The sequence below is a fragment of the Trachemys scripta genome, chromosome 2, assembly GCF_013100865.1.
Source record: "Trachemys scripta elegans isolate TJP31775 chromosome 2, CAS_Tse_1.0, whole genome shotgun sequence".
NCBI classification, from domain to species: Eukaryota; Metazoa; Chordata; order Testudines; family Emydidae; genus Trachemys; species Trachemys scripta.
In genome coordinates, this window is record NC_048299.1 from 214,962,027 (window position 1) to 214,981,655 (window position 19,629).

Consider the following 19,629-nt stretch of genomic DNA (forward strand, 5'->3'; position numbering starts at 1 on the left):
GAACCGCGGCCACTGGGAGCCGCAATCGGCCGAACCTTCGGACGTGGCAGGTACACAAACCGACCTGGCCCGCCAGGGGTTTTCCCTGCAGAAGCAGCGGAACAAGTTTGAGAACCACTGCCCTAAGAATTCATCCAATTAAGTACTGTCCCAAAGCTAAATGTCTCTGTGACTCTCCCCGTACCCTTCAGTTCCCTTCCAGACACCAGCCTATTTCCCCAATTAGTATCTTTCACACTATTTCCATATCCAGACAGATTCCCCATATCAGCTGAATTATTCCCAGAGCTGTCTGATACCTTTGATCTGAGCATAATAGGCCACTTACCTGAGTATTATGCCTATGTAACTTCATTGACTTCATGGAGGACATCAGATTTAAACCAGGGTGTGTGAGATCAGATTCATGGCCAACCATTCCAGGTTTTCCAAGACACATTCAGATGCTAATATGGAAAACACATCCCAGAACTTTATATAACCCACTGGAAGGATTATCACTTTTTCCAGTCTTCAGCAGCACCTCCAAAGGCTGTGTTAAACTTTCAGTGTTGTAATGAGCCTTCTAATTAAAACATGAACCAACCTCTGAATGTTATGATGATCTGATCCCACAGCTTCATGCAAGATTTTTTTTTTACATAAACCCTCATAATAAGTAAAAACTTAATCTCATTCAAGTTAGTGTAAATACTTTGCCCTAAATATTAGCACTTGAAATAGTTTTTTTAAAGACTTCTGTGTAGTTTCACTGACAGCTAATGATTTTGTAAAGCCACTTAAATATTTGCACAGAATAGTTTTTCATTCTTGGTTTACTAATATCCACGGTCTTAAGTGACATTCACCACACATGTATGTCACATTTGTCTTATTGATTATGTGTTCCCTAAAGATAGCTGGCTAATGTTGTCCAGGAAATAGCTAATGCAACATAAGTAATATGGGTCATAGGTCAATGATTATCAGAAAAGGGAACTGAGATATTAAATATTTTAACTAATCCATTAATCTCACACACTCACAGTGATGAATGAGTCTTTGCTCAAATACAGAGTTGTAGGGAAAAAAAATTCAACAAACTTTTTTAGAACTGTAACACACACTACAACTATGATCTGAATGACTGGAAGCAACTACAGTCCCAGATAACTCTTACTTGTCAATTTTAAAGAAATGATGATATCTCTACACGTTGCCAAACACTTTAGTAAATTTAAAACGTCTTGGCAAATAGCATATGAAAATTTCCAACACACCTTTTGATTCACCCCCACTGAATACGAGTTGTGGAGTTCACACCACTGTTATAGAGTAGGGAGCAGTGCCAGGAGGGGAATTTCTCCTTCAAGAAGGACATCCCCTCCCTAGCCCCAGTACCCCTCCCCCCTTGGTGAGCTGCAGAGGTACAGGAGGGGGTGGCATAGAGTTACTCCACCATGTCTGAGCCAAGCAGGGAATCCCCTACACTGGAGCATTTCTACCCACTATTCGGTAGCTTTATTCTATCAGGGCATCATGAAGGGCATGCAGCAAACCAGAGAATTGGCTGTTAAATCTTGGGCCCTGCAGTCCAATATAATGGAACTTCACAGGGGGCTCCTAATTTACTGTAAGTATCTTTGACCAAGACATGTTTTAAAAACACGGAGACCCATCTAAATACCTTGAGGATCTGGCCCTTAGTGCAGTCTGGTGCCTTCTACAGCGAAAGAGGAATTATTTTACATTTGTTTGCATGAATGTGCCATCACTGTCAGGAATAATTTAGCTGTGTGCAGAGCAGGACTGAACTTTTTCAGAGGCAGAGAAATCTGTTTTCTTAAGTTACAAATAAGCTACCAGCTACAAGAGGCCAGCATCTATTTGCCTGAGTCACACAAGTAAATTGGTGTGTCAGCTGAGAATGCCAAGGCACTATCCATTGAGAGACTGCTCTGCTTTGATTAAGGTGTTCTAGCTAGTTTAGCTTAACTGACACAGCTTTGCAAAATAAAAAGAAAAGAGAAGAAAAGAACTTCAATGATGTAAGAGTGTCTGTGTGTTGGACCAGCGGGAATTAGAAGCCCTTGTAGCATATAACTTAATTGTGTGTGGGTGGAGAGAGGAAAATTTGACTTGTTGCAAGCTTTGCTTCACTGTAATTATATTGTTCTGTCATCAGATAATTGGGAGATAAAATGACTGCAATCAAGTGCAGTTCCTGTTTTCTGGGAAAAGAGTAGACACATTTTGAAAACATTTGTAAAGACAGATAGGTCGCACCTTCATTTTTTTTTTTTTTTTGTGGTTCCTATTTTTCAGTGTTTTGTATTTCTCTAAGTTCAATTACTATTACTTGAATGCATTTTCCTCTGATTGTTTAATAACAAATTGTACAACCCTTTGTCATGTACTATCAGTCTCAACGGCCTTCTGAAATTAACAGAAGTGCAATTTTGTGAAAATATTACTATTGAAAGTGCAACATAGGCATTGGCTTCCCACAAGAGCAACAAGTGGTGACAAAAAGGGTCTGGTGCTTATGATATTTATAATTCTTTTCCAGAGAGAAGAGATAATTCAAAGAGACTTCAACTTGTGTTTCTTAAAAATAAAAAATAAAAACATAGGAATCAATAAATAAATATAAGTTGATTACGTTTAATTCACTGATTCTTTGAAAGAAATGAATTTGGGACATAAATATAAATTAGTTACTGTATATACATAAGAGAGGATAGTTTGGATACTGGATTTTGTCATGTTTCAGAGTGGTAGCCATGTTAGTCTGTATCAGCAAAAACAACAAGGAGTCCTTGTGGCACCTTAGAGACTAACAAATGTATTTGGGCATAAGCTTTCATGGGCTAAAACCCATTTCATCAGATGCGTGGAGTGAAAAATACAGTAAGCAGTATATATATAAAAAGATGGGAGTTGCCTTACCAAGTGGCGGGTCAGTGTTAATGAGGCCAATTCAATTAAGGTGGAAGTGGCCTATTCTCAACAGTTGATTACTTTTGTAGTGCTAACAAGGCCAATGCAATCAAGGTGGATGTCGCCCATTTCCAACATTTGACAAGAAGGTGTGAGTATCAGCAAGAGGGAAAATTACTTTTTGTAGTGACCCCGCCACTCCATCAAATTAGGCCTGAATAAAGACTAGGAGTGGATGGGAGGCAATTCAGAGCAGTAATCAACTGTGTGCAGGTGGTCAGTCCATACCAGTGGCAGTCCAGGGCCATGGTCAGAGTTCTCAGAGAGATCAGTAGCCAGAAGAGCCAATCCAATGGATCAGGTCTGGAAGGCAAGGTCAAGCAAGGCAGGATCAGGTAGGGAAAGCAAGGCAGTTTGAGTCACAGACCATTGCTTGCTGCTTAGATGGCTTCCTCTTCCTATTGAGGCCTTTATATAGTCCAGGTACCCAATGATAGTGCTTCCTGTCTATCCAATCAGATGCCTAAGATGTGGCTGCTATAGGCCTGTTGGTCTTTAACAATAAGGCTGTTGGTCATGGGCAGCATTTCATGGCACAGGACATAAGGATGGTGCCTGCTGACCTGGGTTCACTACCATCTGCTTCAGTGGTGTTTTTATGCCTTCTGTTTCTCACACACTCAGCTCCATCAAGATAATATCCACCCCTCTATTGGCATTTAACCCTCAGCAAAACCCCTCTGCCCACATAGCTCAGCCTTGCACGTGGTCTGTGTTTTGGGTGGTGGCTCCTATTGTTTCAGCTATCTTACTCCAAAAGGAGCTTAATTGCGTCTTACATTTATCTTGAATAAAGGGCAGCTGTTATGCCCACTAGCTTCAATAAGGTTCTACCCAAGTCCGGCATAGTAATATTTGGTATCTATTGGTTCACCCATCCCTCGTAGTCAATAGAGCTTTTTTTACTTTGGAATGAACTGCTGCTTCCAACATTTAAAATGCAACTGAGCTACTTGAAATTGGCCCTCTTGAAATGCCTTCTACCACTGAACAGAATACCTTTGGCAAGAGAAGGTTATTGGTTTTTTAAAATGTTTTATTTTTTGCTCTACAGAGCATAATCCTTGGCATACAGTAAGCAACCCAGAGGATCAAACAAGATATAAATGAAAGCAATTATTCTGGATGTTGTGCAATTTAGTAGAATCAACACTTTAGAAATAACCTTTTATTTTAATGCAGCATAAGTAAAATGAAAAGAAAATGTACATTTTAGTTCCTAGAATTCTGTCAGATTCCTGGGACGAGCCAAAGCTAGTTTAAATGCCACATTTAAAATAGGATGCGCCTGAAAAAAATCAAGCTAATGTTTTCATGTTGCTTCGTGTAATTAATTGGAATAAATTTCATGCCACACATGGGGTTGATTTGAACATACTCCTGAATGGAAACTGAATGACAGAAAGTTTCAGTCGTTTCTCGATAACCTTTTCCGCAATGAACGGTCCCAATAAAGTGCAAATTCCTTCACAGTATTTCATTCTGCCTAAAGGCAGCAAGACTCTTACTAATGAATGACTTTGATTTTCCCTGATCTACATGAAATTGGAGCATGAACTAAGGGAGTGAGTAAGAGGAGAGGAGAGGCTTAGTAGGGCTGTTCTTTTGTGTGTGGGTGTCTTTTGTGGGGTAGTTGGCTGGGGAGCCTGCAAGTGCCGGCAGTGATGCCAGCCTGAGCATCAGGATGAGGCAATGCCAGCCCAACACTGAGGACTGTGGCGTACCAGGAGCCAGTGATCAACAAGAATCTTGTCACATCCACAGGAGAGAAAAGAAGGGAGACTAGACTAGCGTGATTATGTGCTTAACTTTGTGCGCCTAAGTAGTCACCTGGAAGGCTAGACTCCTCACGTGTGTGAAGTTATTCTCACACAAAGTCCAAGGTTTAGAACTGTTGTATCTGCTTCCTTTATTGACTTAATCACATATGAAATTCATTTCAGTTCATGTAAAGTTGCAGGGCTGGAACTTTTCTTGCAAACCAATAACACTCTTTGCAAAGACTATATGATGTTGAAACATGGAGCAGGCAGATTTTAAGGATATATATCAGGTTGCTAGGATTAGACAAAGTGGCCATGCAAATGAAATTATGAAATTTGAGCATGGGAGTGACTCTGTGGTAAGCCTTTGAGCATACCCAGTTTGAACGAGATCTTTCCAGAAGCCTAAGCAGAGTCAGACTGAGTTGGGAACATTTAGTGAAACTGAAAGGTAGCAAATTTAAAACTGATAGGAGGAAATACTTCTTGCAGTGAACAATTAGCTTGTAGACTCACTGTCATAAGGTATCATTGAGGCCAAAAGCTTAGCAGGGTTCCAGAAACAGCTGGAGATTTATATGGTTAATAAGACCATCCAGAGCTGCAATAGTAAGGCTATATATGTATTTAAAAAAAAGACACCAAGAAGTTTAGAGTGGGACATAATCCTCATGCTTCAGGCATAAGTCAACCTTTAATTATCAGGGGGATATGAAGACACTTCCCCTATGGTCATTCCATATTATTCCAGGTTATTCTGACTGGTGTAGACTGCTAGTACTGGCCACTTGTGGGGACAGGATCTGGATTACACAGATCATTGGTCTGATTCCGTCTGGCAATATCTGTGGTCCTAGGAAAGTGGAAAGTGCTTTGCCGCCTTTCCATCCCAATTCCTCAATCACAAAACATCACTCAGACCATAAGAGTAATCACTATCATGGTGTTAATTAAGACTAGATTGAGTTCTTTCATGTATTTATAACGTTTCTGTTTAGGGTGACCAGATGTCCTGATTTTATAGGGACAGTCCCGATTTTTGGGTCTTTTTCTTATATAGGCTCCTATTACCCTCCACCCTCGTCCCGATTTTTCACACTTGCTGTCTGGTCACCCTATTTCTGTTCATTCTTCACTCTAATGCCAACTTTACCCAAAAGGACTGTTAATCTTTTAGAAAAGGCAAATAAAGACATGTTTCCAATTTTTAAGTTATACTCATTCTTCCTTATTTTTTAAATTGGGATCAGCCAGGGTTATGCTGTCTCCTCCTTATGCAGTGTCTGATTTCTAAAAGCCAAAAGTAAAGTCATAAGTGTCTGGCAATTTTTGATGCTTGCTTGAAACAAAGCTTTTGAGGTTCACTGATCACTTGCTATGACAGTTCTTAAGCATTATTACTCAATAAGGGAAAACATTAGAAATTAATGCAAATTATTTTATGCTTATTTACCAGCTTGGCATAGCCACATATAACTCAAAGGCAAGCAAGATGACGCTATCCCTTTATTTGCTATGAACGATGATCAGAGAATGCGAATCCTGCAGCCCTAATGGAGGAAAATAAACATTGCAGAGTAACTTGCATTACTTAGAATGAACAATAAGCCAAGGTTTTTTTGTTGTTTTTTGCTTTCTCCCCTGGCCTTTTTATCAACTCTAATATCACTGAAAGCCATTTGATAAATCAGCCTGCCTTCACTTCTCTCTATTAGTCAGTGATGTGCCAGCTTCAAGATAGCGGAATTCACAAATCCCTCTCAGAAATACCCTCTTCACACTAGTAAGCCTGACAGCTAATTATCTGCAAGAAATTAAAACAAGTGTTTTGCCTAACATCCAATATGATTATATGTCCAGTTCAAAAAGCTTTTCAATTTCATTTTTGGAATTTGTTTTGTCTGAACCAGTTTACATACTGAGAAGAAGAAACCCAAATACAGCAAAATTGAATGCTCTAGAATCCAGCGCAGTCTTAGTACAATTTTTACAAGTATTTTAAAGAGCACTTTTCCTTTTATTTGTTCCATCCACCTTCATTTTTGGTAAATGCTATGGATTACCTCATACTAACAGACTGAACCCAGGCAGCACTGGCTATACCTGGCTTACCATCCATCAAAAAGCCATTCTATTACAAATGCTACCTTTTTCCTTCCAGTATTCCAGGAGTTACCTGGACATCATCTTTGACTCTAAGCTTTTTAGACCTGCCAAACCAGGCTGTATCACAAAAAAGATTTTGAAAACAGCAGTCTATGCACATAGCAAATCTACATAGTCACGTGATCATGTTCTTGCTGCCTTAGTATTTTCTTCTTTGGCTATGTGCAACAACCAACTGTTACATCTTCAGTTTGTATGTTTCTAAAGGCAGAGACTATTATATGTTTGCACAGCACCGACCACAGTGGAGCCCCAATCTGATTGGGGCTGCTGGCCACTACTGTAATAAAAATAATAATTTTGGTCATTAGGCATCCTTCAGAACTCCATTAGTGAAGAGTAAGCTTTAGACTTCTACATGCTCCGTCCTGAAAAGTTATCCTCACCTTATTTAGGCCTGTGCTTTAGAAGGGAATTACATGCATGCCGTGTGGTCTAGGGAGTCCGATCATCTGGTTTCTATTCCCCACTTTTTTTACCTTGATTTTAGGGGTAATTTATCCTTTTAATATCTTACAGGTATTAGAGTAGATCTGGTCAAAAGAATTTCAGCAAAACTTTTTGCTGTAGAAAAATGCTGTTTTGTCAAAACTTAAATGTTTCCCTGGAATGTATTGGTTTCAATGAAAATTTCATCAAGATGGTTTCTCAGGTCCAGGATGGAATTTCTAGTAAAAACCTGGATTTGGCCCAAACAAATTGCTTTGTAAGTTAAATTGAGAGGGAGAGCAATTAACAAATATTGTGATTATCGGTTGTTCTACAGTGAAGTACTTCTGATGATTTGTTGTTCTTGTTATAAAATGTTCTACTGAATATGCATTTTAATTATTTTCAGACTTGCAACAAGAATATCTTATTTTAGAAAACTGCTTAGTTATATTATGGGCTGTAAATCTGTATATCCCAAAGAAGAAGATTAAACAACACGGAGGGAGAGACATGGTAAACAAGGTAAAATCAGAGTCCTAGAATCAAAGCAAAGCAAATATAAAAAACACAATATAGACTACATCAGAAACACAGAGCTAAAATTTTCAGTGGAACAATTTTCTATGGAAAAATGCCACATCATCAAAATCCAAGTGTTTCATGGTGGTTGATTTCATGAAATTTGATAAACAATTATTGAAACAATTTGAATCAAAATGGAGTATTGTGGTTTGATTTTTCTCATTTCATTTCAAATTTTAATTTTATAAAATATTATAAATATATATTATAAAGTTTCAACATTATCAAAATGTTTTGATAAAGTCATTTCAATATTTCCACATCAACATATTTTGGAATTTCTATTCCTCAGTAAAATTTAAAATGTCAACTGTCCATTCTGCTTTGAGACACAGGGAAATGTTGAAATGTCAGAATTTCCCTTAGGACAGAAATTCTGTATTCTGACCAGCTCTAGAAACATAAAAGAACATATTAAATGGGAAGAATTCTAACCACACAACAGCACACACCAAACCTGAGTCAGCACCTAAACCAACCCCTTATCTAGGATTTTGCTTTCCTGATAAGTCCAAAATAATGAACAGAACATAAACCCCAGCCTAAGCATCCTCCCCAAGTTCAGCCATTTCTAGGATTCAACTTGACTCCCGTCAGTCTCTGTTCTTTTCACATTGTGTCTCTGCAGAGAGAGACACCCACACCTGCCTCATATCCTAAGTGTATCCTAAGCACACCTACCATGAGTCAACAGAACTTCAGCGGCATTGCAGTTTTTTTTTCTCAAAGGCTCACAGGAGTCCTGCCACAGTTTCAAAAAATCTAGACAACTCCTAACAGACTTTGCAAGATCTTAAGTAGAAATGGAGATCAGGTTAAAATACAGTTTCATAGTCTATCTGCAATATCACCCACAGCTGAAGAACTAAAAGTGGATCACATCAGCAAATGGCATCCTAAGAGAGGATAAGAGCATATAAGAAAGATTTAATGTTTATTTCCCTATTGCAGTAATCCTCATTTCTAAGGGAAAAAAGAGCAACAACAACATTGGTATGTTATACTATGACACAAATGTAGCATTTCCATTTAAGGGTTCTTCATCAGTGCTACAATTCCCTCTTCACAAATGGCCTACATCTAAACTTGTTTGTTCTTTCTTTTCTTTTTTTTAAGTGAACATCATATAAGAGTATAATATTAAATGCATCACAAATAATGAGAAAAGTTAATGGAAACTTCTGGCTGGCTTTTTTTCTGTATGGAAAGACATCTACAAGCCAGTGTCTCCCTCTGGTTAATGGGATACATTCGTAAATATTCAGAAGATGTTCGTGGCTAATATATGCTCGAGGCTTCAGATTGGAATTCATAATGAGATCCACCAGACTGTTCCTAAGTCATTCATCAAAGACATTTGGCAGCTGGCATGATAGTACACAAATGGAACCAGGCACTTGCATATGTCTTTATGAGGAATAGCAAAGGAGCTGAGGCGTGGGAAGCTACACATATCTTCCCTCTCAGGAGGCAATGGAGAGCTCAAGACAAAGTGGTAATATTTATATAATTACACTAAAAGAACAGAAGTACTTGTGGCACCTTAGAGACTAACAAATTAATTTGATTCCATTAATTAATTAATGGAGATATACCATCTCCTAGAGCTGGAAGGGACCTTGAAAGGTCATTGAGTCCAGCCCCCTGCCTTCACTAGCAGGACCAAGTACTGATTTTGCCCCAGCTCCCTAAGTGGCCCCCTCAAGGATTGAACTCACAACCCTGGGTTTAGCAGGCCAATGCTCAAACCACTGAGCTATCCCTCCCCCCAGTTGAGCATAAGTTTTCGTGGGCTACAGCCCACTTCATCAGTTGCATAGAATGGAACATATAGTAAGAAGATATATATACATACAGAGAACATGAAAAGGTGGAAGTTGCCATACCAACTCTAAGAGGCTAATTAATTAAGATGAGCTATTATCAGCAGGAGAAAAAAAAAACTTTTGTAGTGATAATCAAGATGGCCCATTTCAGAAAGTTGTCAAGAAGGTGTGAGGATACTTAACATGGGGAAATAGATTCAATTTGTGTAATGACCCAGCCACTCCCAGTCTCTATTCAAGCCCAAGTTAATGGTATCTAGTTTGCAAATTAATTCCAGTTCAGCAGTTTCTCTTTGGAGTCTGTTTTTGAAGCTTTGCTGTTGCAAAATTGCCACCTTTAAGTCTGTTACTGAGTGACCAGAGAGATTGAGGTGTTCTCCTACTGGTTTTTGAATATTATGGTTCCTGATGTCAGATTTGTGTCCATTTATTCTTTTGCGTAGAGACTGTCTGGTTTGGCCAATGTACATGGCAGAGGGGCATTGCTGGCATATATCATATTGGTAGATGTGCAGGTGAACGAGCCCCTGATGGTGTGGCTGATGTGATGTGACCTAATCCCATTCTATGCATCTGATGAAGTGGGCTTTAGCCCACAAAAGCTTATGCTCAAATAAATTTGTTAGTCTCTAAGGTGCCACAAGTACTCCTGTTCTTTTTGTGGATATGGATTAACACAGCTGCTACTCTGAAACCTGTAATTACAATGTGATTATGAATATAAGAATGGCCATACTGGGTCCATCTAGCCCAGTATCCTGTCTTCCAATGCCAGATGCTTCAAAGGAAATAAACAGAACATGGCAATTATAAAAGCAATCCATTCCCTGTTGTCCAGTCCCAGCATCCGTCAGGCTTAGGGACACCTAGAGCATGGGGTTACATCCTCATGAGATAACATGTTTGAAACGAGAGCTCATCCCTAAATAAAAATAATATTTTTGGTAATGTTTTCCTGAAAAAAAAATTCTTCAATTTTGACAACTGTAGCATAAAAACATGTTATCAGGACTTGGCCCCTGGATATTAGATATCTAAAACACAGGGGCAGGTGACAGTGAAGTGGTTACAGTAAGTCTTGATGTATTAGAAAGTAAAATATTCAGTGCTGATCAGAACAGAATGCTACTAGGTGCTTAACAAAAAAAAAAATCAGAAATACAATGTGAACATACACTTGATTGCATTGGCATGAATACTGAACATTATTTCTATTCCAGTAGCATCCAGGAACCCCAATCAAGCACCAGGGACCCATTGTGCTAGCCACTGTACAGGCAAGTAACAGAAGACAACACTTGTACTAAAGAACTTGCAGTCTAGGTGTCGGACCATAGCTAGCAGGTAGATGAGACTTACAATGTGAGGGGGCAGGAAGACAAATCTCAGCTTGCCACTTGTCTACCATATACCAGACTGCACTGATCAGCATCACTCATTATTGGAAGCATGTCTATTTTATACTGAAATATATTGACTGAGTGAACTTGTTAAGTTTTCCCATTGCTGTGAAATTTGTTATTTCTTCCTAGGCAGTATCTGACTGCAGGAGTCGCCACCTAAGAAGACATAGGGAGCTAGTTCAATGGAGCTCAACTTTGAAAAAATGCTTTGCTTGCAAAAATGCAGATAGCATTCAAGAGGTACTTTGTTGTTGCAGTTGTATTCTCCTCCATAGCCTGGCAATTACAGTTAATCTGTTCCTATCGTTCTGAAGTTTTAAAGTTTCCTGGTGAGATTTTGATGTTGCGTTTGCACGGCTTTTCCTTCAAGGAAACCTGCTGTTTTATTCTGGTATTTCTATAAGAACCAAGAGCACATGACGCACAGTCTAACTTATTTAATTTTCTCTAATGAGAGCCTTTGTTAATCAAATGCCTAAGCTTCCTAGCTCACGCAAGTCCTGCTGCGTTCTGAAACACAATGTATTACTAAAGCCCAACAAACTGACAAACAGTGGAATTTGCATAAACATCAGATAGGATCAGGACTTCAATTTTCACTATAAGTCATTTCTAAGTAGGGCTGATTGGGAATTTTGCAATGAAATGTTTTTCCTTGAAAAAATGCTGATTTGCCACAACTGAAACTTCATGGCACGAAGATAGAATTATCCAAATGGGAATATTTGACTGATACCAGAGTTAACAGCGCTACTTATCAGAAATGTTCCATAGAATTTTTAGTGACCAGAAATGAAAAGGCTCTTGGTTATCCAGCACTTCCAGCAGCAGAAAGCCCCCAACCCCATGCTGTGTCAAGGGATTATCAGCAGCTCCGAGTATTGACCAAGCATGGCCTTGCCCAGTTTGAGATCTGACAAAAATCACAACCTCATGTGGAAGGCTGCAAAACATTTTAAAATATTGTAAGTTTATCCAATGGCTAATAAGAGGGAACACTATTGACATTAGGTACTAGTAGCATTAATCCACAATTTGGAAAGCATAGAATGTATTCACTCCATTTTTATGTACCCACTCAGCTGCATATTTCTAAAGTGATGTGCTGTACTCCTGTCTTTTTATATACACATTATAAGATCTGATTTCTCCCCTTGAAACATGTATACTTCTGTACCCATGAATGAGAGTTACATGTGTTCAGCCAAAAGGGACTAGGGAATAGGGATGGCATTTTCAAAAGCATTTAAGTGATTTAGCAGCACAAATTTTCTAAATGTCTTAAATGCTTTTGAAAATCCAAATGATGTTTTGTAAATAAAAATATGCTCAATCACTGAGACTACTCAAGGGATTTAAGTAGTGGAGATGGCATAGCATATCACTAACATTTTTCTAACTCTGCCCCGGCCCCGCAAAAACTTTCTTAGGCGGTGTGGAGCACACAACTGACTTCCCTTACCAGTCTTTGAACTGCTTGCGAGTAAATCTTTAAAAAAAAGTCTCTTTCAACCTTTCCTCTCTTTACTACCATTCTTTTGGAAATAGTAATACACACACCATCTGTAGATCCTGTCTAGACTAAGGGCAGGTCTACACTTAAAATGCTGCAGAGTCATGGTAAAGACACTACAAGACTAACAGGAGAGCTTCTCGCATCAGTGTAGCTAATCCACCTCCGTGAGAAGCGGGAGAAGTTCTCCTGTCGACATAGTGCTGTCTACATCAGAGGTCTGGTTGATATAACTGCATCGCTCAAAGGTGTGGATTTTATGCACCCTGATCCATGTAGTTATACCTAGTGAAGACCTGGCCTAGGGCTTTGTCTACACAGGAAAGTTTTTCATTAAGGTGTTAATTTAAACCAATATAATGATACTGGTATAACCAAGTGTGGACACTCCTATTCCAGTAAACAAGTGCCTTTTTATAATTTAGCATATTTTACTTGGGAAGGGGTTCAAGATAAACCAAAAGAGCCACTTATACCCGGTTAACTATCACATTTTAATTGAGTTGTGTTAAAAATGTGTTAACACCCAGTGTAGATGGTATTTAAACACGTGTTTAATATGTTAGCTAGTTGCTCATAACTAAGTAACTTTCTTTTTTAAATAGAAGCACCATTTTCTGCCTACATTTGGTGCAGAGTGCTGCTTAAAATCATCTTAAACAACACGTTTTCTAACATGTTTGAGAAACACACCTCATTTTCCTAGTCTTGATAGGGCCTTAGTGTGCATCCTTTAAGAAGGAAAACAGGGGAAGAAGACCTTGCAATTTTGGGAAGAATCTGCCAAAAAACATTAAAATGAGATAACTTAGTGTTAATATTTCCTCCATCAATTTCAGAAAAGAGTAGATTCTTTCCAGAGATGAGGATTGATTTAAATTTGCAGCACAATCAAAATAGAGATTTGGGAACAGAAGAATTTGATGGGCTACATTTAGATAAAGTGTTCATTTAAAGACAGTGCAAATGAATTGTCTAAATTAAATTGAATGAGTGAAAATGAGAAACTTGTTACAAACACTATCAAAGAGCTGTTCCACCAAGACACCAGAGTATAATAAAATGCCTACTAAAGCTGCTACTTAGAAAAATGACTGATCTTGACTTATTGAATGGAGTGAAGTTAAACTCCCTCAAATGATATCCAGGAAATTGATTTTAATTATATGAATATAAAAGGATACTTCAAGGGATGTAAAATTAAATCAATTTGAGATAAATTATACCCTGCTTGTCCTCAGTTTTTTAGTTGTAATAAAGGCACATTTCTTCTATTTGATATAATAGTCCCATTTTTGTAAATAAACTTGAAGCGAGAGGCTTTTTTAGAGAGCCAGTAAATTAGTTGGTGTAGAGTAAGGTGGATGGAGGGAAAGAAACAAAAATTAGATTTGTTTCAATGTCAGCAAAGTGAAATCTCAGATGAAAACTGATTTTTGAATCAATGCTTACTCCCGTATTTGATCAACTTACAGTGATTTGACCTCATATTAAAGTTGTGACTAGTTCTCTGTGACTAGTTCTCTGATTTTCAGATTTGATCTCTACTTTCCCCCCAAGCCACTCCACCAAAAATTTTTTGTGTATAGTCAGGGAAATATTTTTTTACCTGGAAGTCTGTTATTAATTGGACAAGGAGTTCTTTAGATAGTAGTCTGGATAATTGGAGGGTTTAGTTTTTGCAAAGGTTTCCTAATTTTTTTAAAAAGTCATATTTCACACACAGGTTGACTTCAAAGCTTCAAAAATGATTTATTTAGGTGACTAGAAGAAGAACTGGTTCCTCTGACCATTTTAGAAAGTTTGGTGCATTACATTTTAGAGTCACTTTCTACAATTTTTTCCCAAGCTTGAGGTCTCTGCTAAGTTTACATTTCTGGAGGATTTTTTGGATGGGGTTTAAGAGGTTGTATGTGCAGACTGTGGTCTTCTTAAAAAGAGAATGATCCTGCTACATCCTTTCTTTCCAATGTTAAGGGTTATCTTTTCAAAGCAACCTCTTGAATTTTCTGGATGTCCATTTACATCCAAAAATCCAACATTCAGACCAAAAATAGTTGAATATTTAAGTGAATATTTGAACATTGACCTAAATACATTTTTTACTTTTTAAAAAATGGGGATTAAAAATAGCTCTCTGATAGCTGGCAGTATAGATATTAAAATAATTCATTATAAAGTGTTTTGAGATCTATGGATGAAGTGCACTATATAAGACCTAGGTGTTTTTAAATGTAATAAGTTAATTTTCAAAATGTAAGTATAATTTAATACATGATAATGTGGAGATGTTTGAATATCATTCATTGAACATGTGTAGCAGATATTGCCATTATTTGTTTAATAATTTATTCAACTAATGTTTTCCTCAGCATTTGATCAGCTCATATTAAAATGCTCAGTTCAAGAGAGTTCAGCATCATAAAATACATGTATTATTTTCTGTATCACGCCTCTTTGTCAGGCTATTCGGTTCATGGTGTGTGAATATTAGAATATGTTCTTTGGATTGGATGAATAGTTAGCTTCATTTCAGCTTCTTGTGAGATGTAACCTATCTTCAGTAGATGGTTAATCATTGCCCCAATTAAGGGAAATGGAAACAATGCACTGTTTGTGTATTTAGGTTATTATTCACAGACTTCTATTTATTTTTTATAAAAACTTACCAAACGCTATACTGCTCAAATCAGCCAAGAGACCATAGTAAATACAGTTCAACACTTGGCATTGAACATACTCACCTTTCTTTTAATGTGTTTTGCAAAACTAAGATCTGCATTTTTTCAGGAGGAATATATGTTTTGGAACAAATTCGAAGAGGTAATGAGAATCTGCAACCATCTCCACCACATGTGTTGCAAATGCTCAGCTCAGCACCCCTCAGGATTAGCCAAATGCTGTGCATACAGCTTCAGGCTAAAACCCCATGCCTATGGAATCGTGACAGCTGGAGCTGCAGAAAAATCAGCCTTCAAGTATAAGTTGCCAAAGTGAAGGGTTCCACACAGATACTTTTACTGCTGATTACAGGTTAATGCTGTCAATACATTTCCTTCTCGGTGTAGAGTAGTTCCCAAGAGCAGAAGGCAGACTGTTGCAGTAACATGCTTCTCCTCTTGCACACCTGCTAATGCTGACATTCCTCTTGGAAAAAACTCAGCAGAAAAATGTGTCCCTTTTAATTGATTTTTTTGTTTTATTTTATTTTATGGACAGCTCTACTCAGCACACTTTTCCACCCCAGCACAACTGGTGCAAGTCCTAATCCCACTTTCAACCTTGACACTGCAGTGATATGCTCCTTTGGAATCACTTCCAGTTTTCTGAATCTGAAACACAGTGGACACAACACAAAGCTAAAAGAATACACCAAAAATTAGATCGGTGACTCTCAAACATTTTGTGCTAAGATCAAACTAGGATCCTCCTCCTACATAGCTGGTATCTAGCCAAGACTCCTCTCCCACTTAGCAATATGTTAAAGGCAGGGTAGTTGTGAGTGACTCCTTGATACCTATTTGCAACCTCCAGGGTCACAAACTAATGAATTAGAGGAATCTCAGGGCTCTGTGCATGTATAGTGCCTAACGCAATGGAGCTCCAATTAGAGCCTCTAGATGCTACTATAATGAACATAATAAAGTATGGAGTGTTCCATTCCAGTGGAAAATAGATGTGATGTCTGATAGAAGAGGGTCATTGAAAAGCTTGTCCATCCCCAATGGAAGGGCAAAGAAAATGCAAGATCTTTAAGCTGAAGTAATGAATAGGTAATGTGACATCCAGAGAGCAAACTGAAAAAAATGTCATTTGTTTTATATTGGATCAAAATTTAGTTTTATGTAAATTATATTTCAGTTATCGGGGGTAGCCGTGTTAGTCTGTATCTACAAAAACAACAAGGAGTCTGGTGGCACCTTAAAGACTAACAGATTTATTTGGGCATAAGCTTTCGTGAGTAAAAACCTCACTGCATCCGAAGAAGTGAGGTTTTTACTCACGAAAGCTTATGCCCAAATAAATCTGTTAGTCTTTAAGGTGCCACCAGACTCCTTGTTGTTTTTATATTTCAGTTGATTATATTTAATCACAGATAAAAGTGTCAGGGATACAAAACAATTCAAATAGCTGGGAGATAGTAAAGTTCCTGTTTTACTTCTAGAGTCAGCATGTTTACCTTTGGCTTTTAAATGGGCTTTTCAAAATTGTATCATTTCAAGAGACTCTCAGGCTCCTAAATGGAGCCAGCAGAAAAAGGGAGACAAGAAAGAGTCAGGACTACAGCTGGAAGAACCAAAAATTGCCTCCTGTTTCATGACAGGATGTGTGTCTTTAATCAGTGTAGTTTGGGTTGTATAAAAACATTCTTCCTTTGTCTAATCAACTGTATTTGTCTGTCTATACTCTTTCCATCTACCTATCCATCCAGCAGCATATTAATTTTCTATCAGACTTGTTTGCTTTTATCAAGAGGAAGACTGATTAATACAAAATTTATATGCAACAGCAATTCAGGTGCTAAATTAAGTCATAAGAACACACGAATGGCCATACTTGGATAGACCAATGGTCCATCTAGTCCAGTATCATGTCTTCTAACAGATGCCACTGCTAGATGCGTCAGTGGGGATGAACAGAACAGGGCAATTATTGAGTGATCCATCTTCTGTCATCCAGTCCCAGCTTTAGGCAGTCAGAGGTTTAGGGACAGCCAGAGCATGGATTTGCATCCCTGATCATCTTAGCTAATAGCCATTGATTGGCCTATCCTCCAAGAATTTATCTAAGTGTTCGGGTCTGTTTGCTGTGCACAAGTCTTTGTGTTAGTCAGTCACTTCACCACTGACTAAAAGCCTGGGTCTTTATGTGAACTGATGATGATATATTCCTGCTTTCACTTTGCCCTGGAACAGTACTCAGTATTCTATCAGACATGCATAATATTATATGTTCATATGGCTTACACTAATAAACCTCCATTCACAAACATGCCAATTCAGGTGATGTAGATATCTCCCCCCTCCAATGTTGTATGTCATCAATTTAATTAGAATCTTTGTGTAGGAAGTATAAATGCATGTTCTTCATGCACAATGCCCTGAGCGCTTTGGCATGCTAAATTAGAATAGGTAGAATTGCTTTAGTAAAAAAAAATCAGCCACCCCAGCTAGAAGGGGAACAATGTCCAACAGCTTTCTACTTTAAATAGTTACCCAAAAAACAATTCAGTTTGAATGCAATATGGATTAGTTTGGTTAAAGAATAAAACAAGTTTATTTACCTACAAAGAGAGAGATTTTGAGTGAGTACAAGTACAAGGCATTAAAGTCAGAAATGGTTACTAGAAAAAATGCTTTCTAGTGTTAAAACTTAAACTAGAGTTGTTGCAAGGTAACTTGCTTACCACAGGTGATTATCATCATGAAAGTTGATGATACCTGGTTTGAGGTGTCAGCTCATCCTTTGTCTTATACACTTATCTACTCCCCAGACTTGTCTGGTAACCACATTTCAATCATAATTTTATCTTATGTTCATAACTTTACATATAATGTTGCTACATACATTTCACCATGATATTATTGACGAGTGAGTTATTAGTTTTCAAACAATCCCTCAAAAGGCATAGTCTGTACAAATATTATTACAATACTGTGAATACAGGGGTCTGAATACAAGGGCGCATTTGGTCACACCTGAAATTCCCCGCAACCCTGCAAAACATGACACAAACAGCCATCTTTCTTATGGGATGAAGATTTTTGTTGACTCCCCCCCAACCCAGATTGACAGGGAAAAAGGAAATATAATTTCAGTCTATATCACATCCTTAAGAACAAATACAGGGTGGAGTCTAACTAAAATAAAGAGTAGAGTTGGAACCTGAATGTCCTTGTGTCTTTATTAATGTCTCCACCCTTCCCTTTTATTTAACCCATTTTTCTTCTTTCCCAGTTACATACTGTACTTTTGTTTCCCCCTTTCACTCCTTTCTTCTGTCTTTCCAAGTCTCCCATATTTTCTGTCTCCTTTCCTCCTCAACCATTATTTCTCACTCTTTTACCCATGTCTCCTTAATTCACACTCTCCCTGCATTTATGCACATGCTCACCCTGACTTCATGCTGCATGCATATACACACAGCTTCATCTCCCACAGAATGTAGAGGGCTTCAAGTATAGCGAGGGCTCAAGCTGGGCATATGAATCTTTGGGCTGGTGATTTTGTTCCACCCAGACATCACACCTCTCCTGAAGCTATCACCAGTAGCGGATTAGCCACTGGGCCAACGGGGTCCGTGCCCAGGGGCTCTCAGCCAATTGGGGGGTCCCTGGAAAAATGCCTGATGCTCTTGCAGGGGAAATGGGGTTGAGTGCGGGGGCTTTCCCTGCTCTGCCTGCCCACCCAGCACTCCTGCTGGGGGAGCAGGGGAAGCCCCCGTGCCTCGACCCTAATCCCTGTCAGGAGCGCCAGGCAGGTGGAGTGGGACAAGCCCCTGTGTCTCGACCCCATTTCCCCTGGCAGGAGCACCAGGGGGGCTGGGGAGAATACAAGTGGATGGGGCCCCCACTTGCTATGGCCAAGGGCCCTACAAACCCCTAATCTGCCTCTGGCTATCACTCTGTAACTTCCTGAGAGGAAGGAAGTCTAGGGATAGATCTTCCGCCTCCTGCTGTTCTGCTCTCCAAAGTAAGGGATCTTTAGCACCAGTGGCCAGCCCACGGATCCTTTAGTTATATCTGTCTGTAGCCACTGTGAACAGGACAGCTTCTTTGATATCAGGCAGTAGTGGAGCCCTGACCAGGCAGGAATAAGTGATATGGCACAGCTCATCTACTAGTCAGAGTCAGAGAGCATCACTTGAGACCGGGCCTACCCCCGATGTCTTCAACTGTTTGGCTTCATTGATAGCCACCTAATTTCCCCCCCTCTTGTTTGCACAAAAGTGAGTAAATGTAAAA